This window comes from Sceloporus occidentalis, unplaced genomic scaffold, assembly GCF_023333645.1.
Source record: "Sceloporus occidentalis isolate IW3139 unplaced genomic scaffold, rSceOcc1.0.p SCAF_2, whole genome shotgun sequence".
Lineage (NCBI taxonomy): Eukaryota > Metazoa > Chordata > Lepidosauria > Squamata > Phrynosomatidae > Sceloporus > Sceloporus occidentalis.
This window is the reverse complement of record NW_028316982.1, coordinates 171770290-171784579: the sequence shown is the minus strand read 5'-3', so window position 1 is coordinate 171784579 and position 14290 is coordinate 171770290. Positions and strand designations below refer to the sequence as shown.

Genomic DNA, 14290 nt, shown 5'->3' with positions numbered 1-14290 from the left:
TTGCACATGTCATAAAAGTGGCCTCAAGCAAGAAATCTGCCAAAAGATTCAGTAATCAGTTTCGGTAGGATAAGTGTATTAGCTAGGAGATTAAGAAAAGGAAGAAGGAGAGAATTTCCCATGAACTGTAATTTAGAAAGGAGTTGCTGAGTGGTGGCTCAGTGGTTAAGATGCTGATTCTGATGATTGCAAGATTGGCGGGCCAGCCATTCGAGGCCCAGGTGCTGTGGGATAGAGTGAGCTCCTGTCACCAGTCCCAGCTTCTGCCAACCTAGCAGTTCAAAAGCGTATAAAAGTGCAAGTAGATAAATAGGTGCCACTTTGGTGGGAAGGTAACAGTGTTCTATGAAGTCATGCTGGCCACATAATCACAGAGTAGACTTTGACAATGCTGACTCTTTGGCCTAGTAACAGAGATGAACATTGCCCCCTACAGTCAGTCACAACTAAACAATCTTGTCAAGGGAAAACCTTTACCTTTACAGAATAAAGCCATAATGTTAGGACTTTTTTTCATGATAAAGTTGAATTAGAGCAGGATAGTAGCATATTACCTGTACCTTATCACATGGTGCTGTGTCTGTCCAGTAACTAGTTTGTAGTTCATCCATTGCTGGTGCGCTCCTTCTTATTGACAGGCAAAACTCATCAGTGCCTTCCAGTCATGTTGGTTTTCATTGTTGATGTAGATGTGATACGTTTCTCCCAAAACAGTTCCAATATGCAAGCAGTTATGGTGTGCAAGTGGATATGATTCTGCTCCTCCCCACTTTGCTCCTCTTCCCCTTGCTATTCCCAAGCAGGCTGTTTTTCTTTTCTTTTTCAGTTTCTTTTATTTTCTTTTTTACATAATGGATTACCATGATCATACAAATACACTAAAAATAAAAAGAAATAGAAGTAAATACAGACTGAAAGACAGGCTGGGAAGGAAGTAGGGCAGGGAGGCCAGGCTATGACGGCCAGTGTGAGGAAGGCAGAGGCTGAAACAGAAGCAGCATCATGAAACTTTGGAAGAACTGTGCAATAATTAGTGTCATCATCAAAGTATGTTTGCATTTCTGGACCTAGACTAATATGGTTGTGGTGCCTTACAAGACTGGTCTAATAAAATCCTTAAAGGCTGGGGAATAGCAGTACCAATTTAAAGAGACCCAACATATCCAACATTCAGACAGAGCTGTGTTTATCATCACACTGATCTGGGGTATGCCATAGATGGTGTGTAAGAGAGCAAGAAAGAGAGGGAACATTAGAAAGTAAACATCTAAATATTCCTTGCTTTTTATTCCAGCAATTCTGTTCCCAGCTGTCATCAGTGTATCTCAGATGTTGTTCATATGACTATGTCAGTGTGACTGTTAGATTTTTAATGAGTAGGCAGAAGGAAACAGCATCAAAATTAAAATAATTCTGGGACTTTTTCAAGGCAGTCTCCTCCTTCCTTAGACTTCTCAGCCCAAAGGTTCCTCAAGACCTGATCCCTGAAGAGGACAAGATAGCACTCTTCTTTTCCATGCAAAAGATATGAAGGGACAAGCAGTTGGGGTTTTTTTAACTTTATTATTCATGATGGTAAAGCATTGGCCACAACACCTAAAGCTAACCAAATGGCTTAGACAATACAAGGCAGACCATGTGGCTCTGTTCTCCAGCACATTGACACAATTTATCCTTCAGTTTCTACCACTTGAGTTGTACAGAATAAGGCCAGCTGTACCACGAGGCCTCATTCTGCCTCGTGGTACAGCTGGCCATGAGTCAACCTATTTAATCTCTTCTCCATCTCTGTCTGACTGACTCGAGGTGTATCCATACTGCAGAAATAAAACAGTTTAACAACACTACCTACCACATGACACTATCCTATGAAATCCTGGCATTGTAATTTGGTGAGGCACCAGAGCTCTCTGACAGACCAGGTTGAATACCTCACCCAGCTACAAATCCCAGGATTCCACCAGTTGGAGCCATGACAGTTATAGTGGTGTCAAACTACTTTATTTCTGCAGTGTGGCTACATCCTGAGACAGTCATTAGGTTTTCTTTGTAAAAGAGAAAAGAAAACTCTGATGAACCACTCTGAGGCACAGAAATTAATCACACTCAGTGTCACTCTTCCATGATTCCAAGTCCCAAAGGACATTTCTTACAAATCCCTCTTCTCTTTCCTCCACTTCCCTTTAAGTATTAAGAGTTTTCTTGGAAAGACAGCACATATACTTAGGAATGCTGTCAAAATAGCCTCCATGTATCGTCCTTCCTGAGCCTGGAAAACTTTTTTTTTTTTTTTTTTTGGATGACAACAACCAGAATTCCCCAGCTAACTTGGCTGGTTGAAGGATTCTGGCAGTTGTGATCCAAAACATAACATTCCCAAATTCTGTCTGCTTCACATTGCCACGTTAGTCATGATGTTCCTGCTTCACTTCATTGAGGATCACAACAAACCTACACCTCATTTGTTATCCTAAAATAATATTCCAGCTGACATCACTGATATGCAGCCCTTTTACACTACATTATTATAACACCATGATTCCACTTTAACTCAGATTTAACTATAAATCCACTTGGATGCCACAGTTCCAACTGATGGGATCTTGGGATTTGTAGTATAAGAAGGGGGGCTTAAGGGAGCTTTCCAAACTACCAACATTAAGATTTTATAAGATGCAGACAAGACAGTTAAAGCAGAATCTATACCTGTTTAGAGTGAAAGGCCCATATCTTCATATCTTATTACACTTCAGCTTGAAGGTATTCACTGCAGGTTGTTTTTTATTTATTTAGGATGAGCAGAGGAATTCCTGTTTCACAATATTAATCTATCATTCCCAGTTTGTGTAATGAAAAATGGGATGAGGGGCAAGTATGCTAACCTGAAGTTCTTGGTAGGATTTTAAAAAAGAAATGATGATGATGATGATGAAAAGGAAAAGCTGGAGAAGGGCATGTTTCAGATGTTGATGTTCATCTGACTCCTCAGCCACACCACGCACTGTTTAAAAAAACATTGCTAAGAATTCTCCCTAAACTTTGGATGGCACAGAACTGTGAGTTATTTCAAATGGTATATTTCAGCAATTCTCTCAAGAGAAGGCCCCAATTGGTTGAGGAGGGAAGCACATTTTTCCCTAACTGCATTCTCCTTCTGGTCTCAGTAGCCTCTTGCTGGATTGATCATGCAGGCTTTTAATTATTCCGCTTTTCTTCGAAGTGTATCATGAAATTTTAATGTCTGCTGTTTTAATTTAGAACACAAAAATCCCCAAATAAAAGAAAGAACAGTGTGAATTAACATCTAGGCCTGCCTGTCCTCCTGCCTCCTTTCCCACTTTCCCCACACAAAGCAAGTAAGAACTTAATGTTTCTTTTTAAAAACTTTGGCTTTTTGATATGAAACAGAATTTCCAAGCCTTTGTTTTCCGGAGGTTCTTGGGAGATCCATCCCTTTCCTGTTGTCTTGTTGAAAAGTTACCATGGAAATCTAACATCAAAGGCACATATATGGGGAAAAAAAACTCCCCTCCCCCCAAAAAAAGAATATAGACCTCATTGCTATTGTCAGAGATGCTTATCCCATCTGTACAGATTGACTGCCGAACACACATGCATACAGAATGACTGTGGAACATATGCTGAATAAATATACCTCTGTGTGAAAAAATTATACTGTCAAAGTATAAAACTATCCGTTTTCCCACTGACTACTCAGAAACTGAACATCTGTGGCTACTGGCTGGATCCAGATATCCAAAATCAAGGAATAGCTGAAGAAAGGAAGGAACAAATTATTTTTCTCTACATTCAATCTTCCTTGTTTCTTCTGAGAGAGAATACACAGAGAGAAAGAGAATATCCAGTTTGAGTAGGCTCTGAGTAAAGTGGTTTCTGGTAAACCACCCCAGTCTTCTCCTGTGATAGATCCTGACAAGAGTATCTGGAGGTGGGGTGGTGGACCAGCCACAAACAGTGATACATGTAGTAAAGTTGGCCCTGGGTATCCAAGGATTCTTTATCCATGGATACAACCATCCACAAATTGAAAATATTTTTAATATATATAAATGCAAACAACAACAACAACAACCTTGATTTAGCCATTTTATATAAGAGACACCATTTTACTACACCACTGTATTTAATGGAATTTGAGCATCCATGGGGGGGGTTGGTATCCACGGGGGTCCTGGAACCAAACTCCAGTGGATACCAAGGACCCAATGTATTCCAAACAAACAAGGTTTATTCACCATTTTAAATTCCCATCATGCCCCTAATATAAAATTACTGCAAGGCATATGAGAAATTAAAAAGTTGGCCCTTAGTGGTCCTGCAGCAGTGGATGCCACTGTAACTTCCCACCATGATTTGGAGTGGCACTATATTAGGAACACTGTGGAAATGGCTGCTTTAAATGGGCAACATGACCAAAACAATCGAAAATGATACCCAAAGACAAGCAGCAGAATTTACACTGGAGGTGAAATAAGAGTAGTTGAGTAGAGAAAGAGGGAGTGGGGGTGCTATAGAAGAAAGGAGTGAATTGGGTCTTTGTTTGCCCCTCTGCAACCTCCTTTCTGCTCTCATTTAACTCCTCAGTCTCTGGTCATCCAGATGTTTTGGATTTCAACTCCCAGAAATCTTAGCCAGCATGGAAAATGGTCATGAATTCTGGGAGGTGAAGTCCCAACCATTTGAAGGAGCAAAGTTTGAGAACTAAGATGCTTTCCAGACCGGCACTTTGCGCCAGCCTGGATACGTGCTAGGGTTGCTTCAGGGCGTCCTTTACAGATGCCCCATAACCCTATCACGTACTTGTGGTGTGATTACGGCAACGCCCTATATACATGGGCCCCACGATTATGATGTCATGGCCGCGCTGCAGCCAAGCAACACAGTTTAGGCGTGACGTGCTCACGCTGCTGCAGGGCACTTGTGGTGCCCTTTCAGCGGCACCAGAACGAGCTCTGAAACAGAGCTCCTTTTCACCACGTGTATCGCTGGTGCAGCCTTTACATGGCCGTGCCAGCAATACGGAAGAGAAAGGGGTCAAGCAGCACCTTTCTCTCTTTCCCAGAAGCTGTTGGGGTGTCCTTGGGGCATGAAGGACACCCCTTTCCAGACCAGTGGGAAGCTGTGTTTTGCCGCATCCCCGAGGCCTGGAGAAGCAGCGCATTGGGGCCTCTGGGGCTACCGCTGCAGATGCCCAGGCCCCAATCTGGCGGGGAAAGGGGCAGGTGCAGGCCACCTCAAAGGGGTAATCTGTATCCCGTCTAATGCCCTGAGGCTCATATTCATGCCACTCCACCTTGAAACTTAGGAAGGAAGGAAAAAAGAGAAACCCTTCCACTACAGGTCATAGTTGACTAAAGTGTAGCAAAGGGGGGGGGGGGGTATGGCTGGGGGGGGGGCAATACTCCAAACCAAAAATTAAGAAAACTGCTTTTTGAATGCACCTCTAAAAAAAAAGATTGCCAAACAGTCCTGCTAACAGAGGTTTTCAGGGAGTTGTAGTCCAAAAATGTATATTTGCCAATCAGTGTAGTCCCTTCCCTTGCCAGACGTTCAGTGTCAACTGCACCAAAACAACAAGGTTAAAACCCCTGGGGGTGGGATCTAAGTGCCATCATTTAGACTGCAACAGTAGCAATCTGCATGCCACTATGGTGCTTACAAGTAGGTTGTGAAGACACAGCTTTCCCCTGTTCTTTGTCTCCACTATCTTTCATTCACAGGTTTGCTGCCCCTGTGCGTAGTGACTTTATGTAGGGATCATGGATAATAGGCATTAATCGACTGATCCTCCATGAAATTGTCTAATCCTTTTTTAAATCCATCTGAGCTGGGATTTTATAGGTCCCTGGGCATAAGAACACTATTGCCCACATCAATCCTACTCAAAGAAAGAGCATAAGTGTCTGTCATTCTCCACAGCTGATCTGGGCTGCCAGAATGCCTCTGTTTCAAACGTTGACTGTGAAGCATTGATCTCCCAATGTTTCTCATCTCCTGCTACTGATGAAAGTGGAACTTATGTCTTTCAAGAACGATTGTATTCAGAATTTGCTTATACACACACACACACACACACATCCCAGACATCCAAAGCTGAAATTCATTTGACGATAAGTTATAGGTGCTAGATTTTGGCAAAGTTATGTTTTCAGGCAGTGAGTGTGCTGGCTGGAAGAGTGTGGGAGTTGTAGGCCCCAAAAAGTAGTTTTGCCAATCCTTGGTGATAGCTGCAGCATGAAAATCATATCAAAACTTTACAAGGATATTTACAGTGCGCCCGTGCCATACGTGGGCGTGCCATACGCGGACTTGAGCATATGCGCTCAAGCCGCGGCGTGCGCGCGGGGCAGAAGGGGCAGCGCATCCCATTCAATTGAATGGGCACATGCGTCCTTTGCGCCCCGCGCCACCGCGCACGAGCCCCATTGTTTCCAATGGGGCTCAAGCATAGGCGGAATTCACCTTACACGGAGGAATCCGGAACGGATCCCCCGAGTAAGGCGAGGACGCACTGTACTACATTGCTATGATGGTACCATTAGTCAGGAAACATGATATTATCATTCATCTATATATCTTTATTCAGAAAGTAATTGCTTCTGGGACACAAATGACTGATGCTTGGCAGCTTTAGCTTTCTTCTTCTGGAGGACAGACTAGGTCTGTCCAGCATAGCTGGCACACAAATTAATGTTTTTGTTTTTTAAAAAAAAATTCTAAAGAGTACAGCATATACTTTAGAATCATTTGGTCCAGGTGGTGGAGCACCTCTATAAAGTACTTTGTCAAGCAAAATGAGTTCAGAGCATTTATTAACAAAGAACTCATCTCCACTGCTGAAATAATGCAGTTTGACGACACTTTAACTGCCATCACATCATGCTATAGAATCCTGAGATTTGTAGTTGGTTGTGGCACTAGAGCTCTCTGACAGAGAAGGCTAAATATCTCACAGAACTGCAGCTCCCACAGTTCTATAGCATTGAACCATGGCAGTAAAAGTGGCATCAGACTGCTTTACTTCTGCAATGCAGATACAACCAGGGTAAAGAAAGGCCAACTCCAATAAGCACACTGGCATAGCACCGAAACATGTCTCTACCAGTGTACTTACACCATCATTAGGAGGAGTGGAAGCTGTTCCTTCACTACTACTACCTCTTCAGCTGTGCAACAGAAACTTTTTAGTTAGTTAGTTGTGGTATTTATACCCTACCCTTCAGCCAAGGCAGCTTACAAATCATTAATTTGACAGTTGTCTGCCCTCAGATTTACAATCCAAATAAGACATGATACATAAGGAAAGAGGGCAGTGAGGAAAGAGGAAAGTCTTCCCCCTGTAATAATAGTAATACTGAGTTACTCACAAGCAGCAACTTGGGCAGACACAGGAGCTGTCCAAGTCCAGTAGATGCTGCCTGTTTTCCTCTCTCTCGGAGGCCACTGAAATGGCAGTTAGAACATGGAAGGACGGCCTTTCACCAGCTGCTGGCCAGCTATTTCTTGTAAGGTCAAAGAAAATTACAGCCACAGCAGAGTCCTAGATATATCTGGCAGCAGAATTTATTTTGGCCAGAAAGTGGGTTGTTCTGAATCATGGGTCCATCCTCTGGTCCTTGCTTGGCTTCAGAGGTGTCCTCTTGCACACCCAAAGTAGATGGAGCAGCCTCTGCTTAGTGTAACGCTGCCTCCTCTTCCCTGGCTGCATAAGAGCAGCTGGAACACACCCAGGCAAACATCTGCAGCTGAGAAGTGGCTAGGAGACAGAGCTGTGACACATACACACCACACTGCTGTTCTGCAGCCAGGAAGAGGTGTTTCATCCAAATGGGTACAGTTTACCTCCTACTGCTACATCCCTCAAAGTTTATGTCACCCACAGAGTCATGGTCAAAGTGGTATTTTATTAGTAAGGCATTCCCAGATATGGGAGAGGGATGAAAGGTGATGTCTGTTTACTCTTGTGATGTGCTGAGTGTTTAAAGGTTTAAATCTAAGAATGATAACAGCCAAAGATGGGTACCCAAATGAGAGATTTTGTGTTTGTGCCTGTCATGTGTAGACAAAAATGCAATTTGTTAAAATCATATTGCAAGCCAACATGGTTTGGTGGTTTGATCATTGGACTAGAACTATGCAAGGCCAGAGTTTAAATCCCTGCTTCGCCATGGAAACCCACTGGTTGGCAAGTCCTACTCTCAATCTCAGAAGAAGGCAATAACAAATATCTTCTGAGCAAGTCTGTAAAAAAAAAAGCTACGATTGTTTTATTTTAGGGCAACCATAAGTTGGAAATTATTTGAAAGCACAAAACAACAACATACCAGTATGTAAGATACTAGTAAGCAAATGGTGATAGTGATGGTGATGATGTTATTTATTTATTTATTTATTTATTTATTTATTATCCATCTCTCCCCATGAATCCTGGAACCACACTATTGCATCTGTACATGATTTACACCTGAGATGTTTAAAAAGCAAGTTCAATACAAAGGTTAATTCACTAGTGCATAAACACTTGATCTTGCAAAGATCCCATTAACCTTTTCAGATTGTGAAGGGATGGGATTCAGATACAGCAAAATACAGAACTTTTAAAACTGCGGTGCTTTCAGAAATGTCTAACAATTTCTAGTTCATTACTGAAGCAGAAATGCAACAGAAACAAATATTTTTCTATTTCCCTCTTGCTTCTGCTATATCCACGGAGGGTACTCTATATAAAAAGCAGTACTGCAATTAGCTACTCTGTAGAAGAGAAGACTGTTTGAGAAGGTGGGGCATGTCATTCAGCTGCAGTAGACGGTTGAAGAAGATGGTGCCTTTGGGAGAAAAATGGAATAGGCTTTGTTTCCACCTTTTTATTCATCAGTGAATGTCATTTCATATTTCTGGCCTGTGCCTTTCATTTGAGGACTTCAGCGGTGATTAATTAACAAATATTAAACAAAACTGCTTCAGCCCTCCCTCTGCATCAGTAAAGCATTTCTCACCTCCCCTGAGATAATCAGAAAGCTACTCAATATCCTTTGCAGATTTAACATCGTAGTAGCCATTGGAATCACAGTATGTCCAGGATTAGGCTTTGAATGTTCTCCCACTGTGTTAGCCATTCAGACCAGGTGGCACCTCATGTAGTTCTTACCAGCTGCAATTGTGCATTTGTTTGTTTGTTGTTACTGTCTGCCTTTTTTAGTCATTTTTATTTATGGCAACCCCACGATGGGTTTTCCTGGCAGAATTTGTTCAGAGAAGGCTTGCCATCGTTTTCCTCTGAAGTGGAGTGAGTGTGGCCTACCCAAAGTCACCCAGTGGGTCTTCATGGCTTAGCAATAGCATTTACATTTCTATACTGTTTGATACTGAACTAAGCAGTCTCTAAGCAGTTTACAAGATGTAAGCCAATTGCCCCCAGCAAGCTGGGTAGTCATTTTACTGACCTATGAAAGGATAGACGGCTGAGTCAACCTTAGAGTTCTCCAGCATCAAACTTACAATGTTGTGAACTTGCAACTTTATGGCTGCAGTACCAACATTTAATCAATATGCCACCAGAGCTGCAAACCTTGGTCTCCCAGTGTCCTAGTCCACAAGACCACTACACCATAAATCTTCTTAATTTTTTTCTTTGGGGTGATCATATGATAACAAATGATCATGTGCCATGCTTCAGTAGCACCAGTGAGGGAGGCAGAGAATTAGAGTCTGTCATTCTTTCTACTTCATCTGTGTACTCAGAGAACCTCAGGTTGGAAATCTGGTTAATATACCCACCGTATTGGCAGGCTAGCCATCAGCAGATGCCCCATCCCCATATTAGCCAATAGCAGCGCTCACCTGCAGGCACATATGCACTATTGCCCATTGACTAACATGGGCTTGAGCTCCCACAGTTTTTCCCTTCTGTAGGAGGGGACCAAACACCCTGCGGATTCAAAGGGCCCACTGTATGTACATTAAACAAACATATTGCTGCCTGGGGCTGATCCTAACGTTAAGGAGGGTGAGATGACAGACTAAGGCAATAGATTCTAAGGGGGCATCAGTAACACTCTCCCAACTGTTTCTTCTGTATATCTCAGCCATTCCTCTGTTGGAGGACTGAGTTTTCTATCCTATATACCCCATCCTACCCCTCACCATCATAAACTAGTCTGCTGCCTCAAGTGGATATTTATTATTGATTATTAATTTTATTTTACAAACAAACAAACACACTTCATTTATATACAGCTTCATATCACCTAAGCAGTGTCTAAATGGTTTACAACTGTAAGCTAATTTGCCCCCAACAATCTGGGTACTCATTTTAGCGACCTCGGAAGGATGCAAGCCTGAGTCAAGCCTGAGCCCTTTTGCTGGTCTTGAACTCACAACCTTGTGGTTTTGAGTGAATGGGTGCAGTACAGGCATTTAACCACTGTGCCAGTCTGTAACCTGTTTCAAGTACAATTCCCTTGCTAGTCTAAGCAGTCTGGGACCTCTGGCAGCAAAATATCTTGAGCATGCCATGTAGTTTCCTATTTCAGTGGGAACAACAGGACAGGAAGTCATTAATTAGGGCAACCTCCTGATATATACTGATGTAATCAAAAGCATTAAAACATGACCACTCATTTCAATTGACATGCTCATGATACAGATACTGGCCAAAATCTTGTAGCAGCTGCATAGTTAAATATATGATCAGCCCTCAACTTTTGTGGGGTTAGAGGTGCAGGATCTTCATGAGATTGGAAAAACCATGAAAATAGGATGCTGTTTGGGGGGTTCTGTTTTTTGTTTTACCTGAGAGAATATTTCTCTAGGCATTTCTAGGTCCTCCAGTATGATTCTATAGTCAGCTTTTGCCAGAAGATGATAATAGAATCATGCTAAAGGACCCAGAAATGCCCAGAGAGAACATATATTTTCAGCCATACATAAGGCAGGATCAGAGGAGATGACAAATACAGTAAATTTCATTCACCTATACCCCAGTCACTGACAAAGTGGACCTCCTTTTCTTCATGCAGCTGTGCCTGGTAGAGAGGGAGTTATAATTGTGGGAATAGTGACACAATGGTGTCTAAGTAGTGACTGTGAATATGGAACAGTTACCTAGATTTACTATTCTGCTATTGTTTCATATTCATGATGTCTACTTAGCTACAATTTTGGCACTAAGGCCATGATCATAATACCACATGTATGTGTGCGCGCACGCACACATGTACACACACACACACACACACACACACACACAACCCATTTACTGGGCTTCAGTTGCATGGAAAAAAGGAAATCCATCCTGCTGATGATTGGAACACAAGTGAATGATCTTTCCATCAGGATTGGTGGGGATCAGGCCAGGAGCTGATACAGAATTCTGACCTATATTGAAGTGAATCTAGCGTATATTGAAGTTTTCAGAATGGAAAAATGTGTTGGGACGTTGTGAATAATTATTTCTTTAACATTTAGTGTGTGGGGTTTTTTTTGTTCTTTTTTAAAAAAAGATATCCAAATGAAATTTCTGCTGTCACAGACTACCTCATGGCAATTCCTGTTACTATCTGTAACATTTTATTTGCGCCTCTGAGTGGATTACATATATTGGGACCAAAAAGTATCCTTCTCTTCTCCTCCTTTCTGCCTCTGGATTTTTTTTTAAAAGTTCTAGTACTATAGTAAATGAGTACATCAGTGAAATGGCACTTTTGCATTCTAGCACTATAACTCATATGGAAAAAAGAAAAATAAAAAATAGAAAGGAGGAAATTTGCCCTTCAAACTATAGGACCACCACAGCAAATCATGTTCCCAGTGTTACTGTTGTTTTTTTAAGAACCCTTGGAAGACTTCCAATGGAGATCCAAAAAATCTTTTTAAAAAGATCACCAAAATAAGGGAATGCATGGGTAACAACTGCAAACCCTGGCATAATCCAAGAATGGAATATTGTGAGAATTTATGCTTTTTAAGGACCAGTTTGGAAGAGCAATATGTAAATGTCAGCATTTATTTGTTCCTTCAAGTTCCCCAGTGCAGCAGGGGTGCTTTGTGAGAGAGGCAAATAACCTTTCCTATGAGAGTGTTTTTAAAAATATTGTATTGCATTTTTTGAAAAGGAATCTCTGGAAATGGGTTTAAATTGTATAGGCAGGAAGGGATCTTTATCTCCAACCCAAATCTCGGGGGGGGGGGGTGAATTAATTTGCTATTACTTTGGGGGGTAGGGTTTTTTTTAAAAAAAAAAATACAATTCTTGATGCTACTAAAGTTTGAGCATTCCAGCTGATTCAATTTTAATATTAGAGAAGCCTTTCCTCATTTCTTTGTGAAGTGAAATCCATCATTTCTCAAACTTGACAACATACCAGATTAAAAGAAAATGATGACAAATGCAAGAGAACTTAATTAAAACAACAAATCTTTTGACTGCTTCTCCTGGGCAAGCCCATAATCCAACTCTATAGAAATGCTATGTAAAACAGTGAAATGTGAGACCAGTGCTGTTCCAAAAATGGGACTGGATTGTAAACTGTGGACCTGTGTTGCCCTGTTGTTGACCTTACTTTTCATGGTTGTAAGCCCTCAGGGACACGTGTCATACTTTAATGTGTCTACAAAAGAACAAGCATATTGTGTTAGTAAGGCAATGGAGCTATAAAACACTTTTCAGATGAAATTGGATAGCCCCTTGTCTTGAGTATCTAGTGCTACAGAAGAATGCTGGGGAACATTTACATGTGTTCCTCCAATTGTTGGACAAAACCCCCATCCATCATCCCAGATAGCATGGCCAATGGTTGGGGTTTATGGGACTTTAATCCAATGACATTGGGGAGGGCACACATTTTTTATCCCTATTATAAAAGGTATGCCCACAGAACAGTTATTGCTGTATCATTCCATGCTAGATCTATGCTGCTGCCTCATGATTTCTGAGCTAAACTGAATGCACAGGAATCTCATTCCATTGGTAGTGTCAAAGAGTATATTTGCCTTTATTATTATTATGCTTTATTTATATAGCGCTGTAGATTTACATAGCGCTGTACATACAAACAATAAAATAGATAAGAGTAAACCTTCCCATGGCATACAGTCTAAGAAATAATAGCATAATACATATAAATAATACATAACAATACAGGAAAGGGTTCAATAAAACAGGCAACACATTAAGAACATCAAATAGCAAATAAAAGTAATGCAATGCCTGGGAACGCTTCTCTGAACAGGATGGTCTTCAACTCAGTTTTGAAACAAGTTAAAGAAGTGATGAGCTCTGTTCATGGGGGAAGGAGATTCGAGGAGTGAGGGGCAGCAAGGGGAAAGGGACAAATCCAGGATGGGGCAGAGAAAATCCTAGGCTGAGACAGCAGACCTTGAATCCCAGAATGGATGGTACGAGGGGGAAGGTGAGGAGAAAGAAGGTCTGATAAATATGGATGAGCTGGCCAATGCAGGGCTTTAAAAGTCAACAACAGTAGCAAAGTATAGCCATGTGAAAAGAGTGTCAGTAGGGTTGTGGGACACACCAGATGACACCCTAAGTGGTGTAACGCTACAGCTCCTAAAATGTTGATGGTTTGGGGTGAGATGCAGCTCAGTGACTGGAGAAGGGAGTCATCATCAGAAAGCCAGACCAGTGTCTCTTTCTCTGCCCACTGAGACTTGGTGGCCATGGACTCATCCCCTTACTCCATCTTCCTTTGCCATCTGACCTGCAGCAGATGGGCAGCAGCAGCAGTGGCATTAATGGTAAAAACATGGAATTGGCTTGACCACTGCCCCTGCTACTGGCTGTCCTTTTTCCATCTGGACTGCAGCAAATGGGCAATTGCTGGCACTCCAAAGAGATACACTTCTGCAGTGGCAGCAGCAAAAACATAGAATTGGCCCCTGTCACTGCTGACAGCCCATCTCTTTGGGGATTGCTGGTGCCCCAAAGAGCTGGGCAGTAGCAGCAGAAGTGGCAACAGTGGTGGCAGGCAGTCGGGTTTTAAAAAAAAATGGTCCACACTGGATGTCAAATATTCTAGGTATACCACTGCAGTTTGATGCTGAGCCTGTGGCAAGCGAAAAGAAATACACTGGGAGGAAATAACATGGCAAACCATTAAGCATGGCAAATCACAACATTTACCTCGAAAACAGAATTGTAGGCTCTAGTGGTTGGCCCTTGTAGCAGAACCTAGTAGAAGATCCCAGTTTCAAGCAATACCTGCTGAAATTCCCTCTTCTACACAAATATGAAAGGTACAGGAAACACCTCCAG

At 42.0% G+C, this 14290-nt stretch overlaps 1 long non-coding RNA gene across 2 annotated transcripts in view; it reads right to left on the bottom strand.

Annotated features, from left to right (window-relative positions):
- Window positions 1–590: 590 nt before the first annotated feature.
- LOC149319332 (uncharacterized) overlaps window positions 591–14290 on the bottom strand; it is a 77435-nt gene continuing 63735 nt past the window's right edge. For both annotated transcript variants that reach the window (XR_016280174.1, XR_016280175.1), the window contains exon 5: window positions 591–878. This is a non-coding gene — a long non-coding RNA (uncharacterized LOC149319332). The remainder of the gene's footprint in view (window positions 879–14290) is intronic.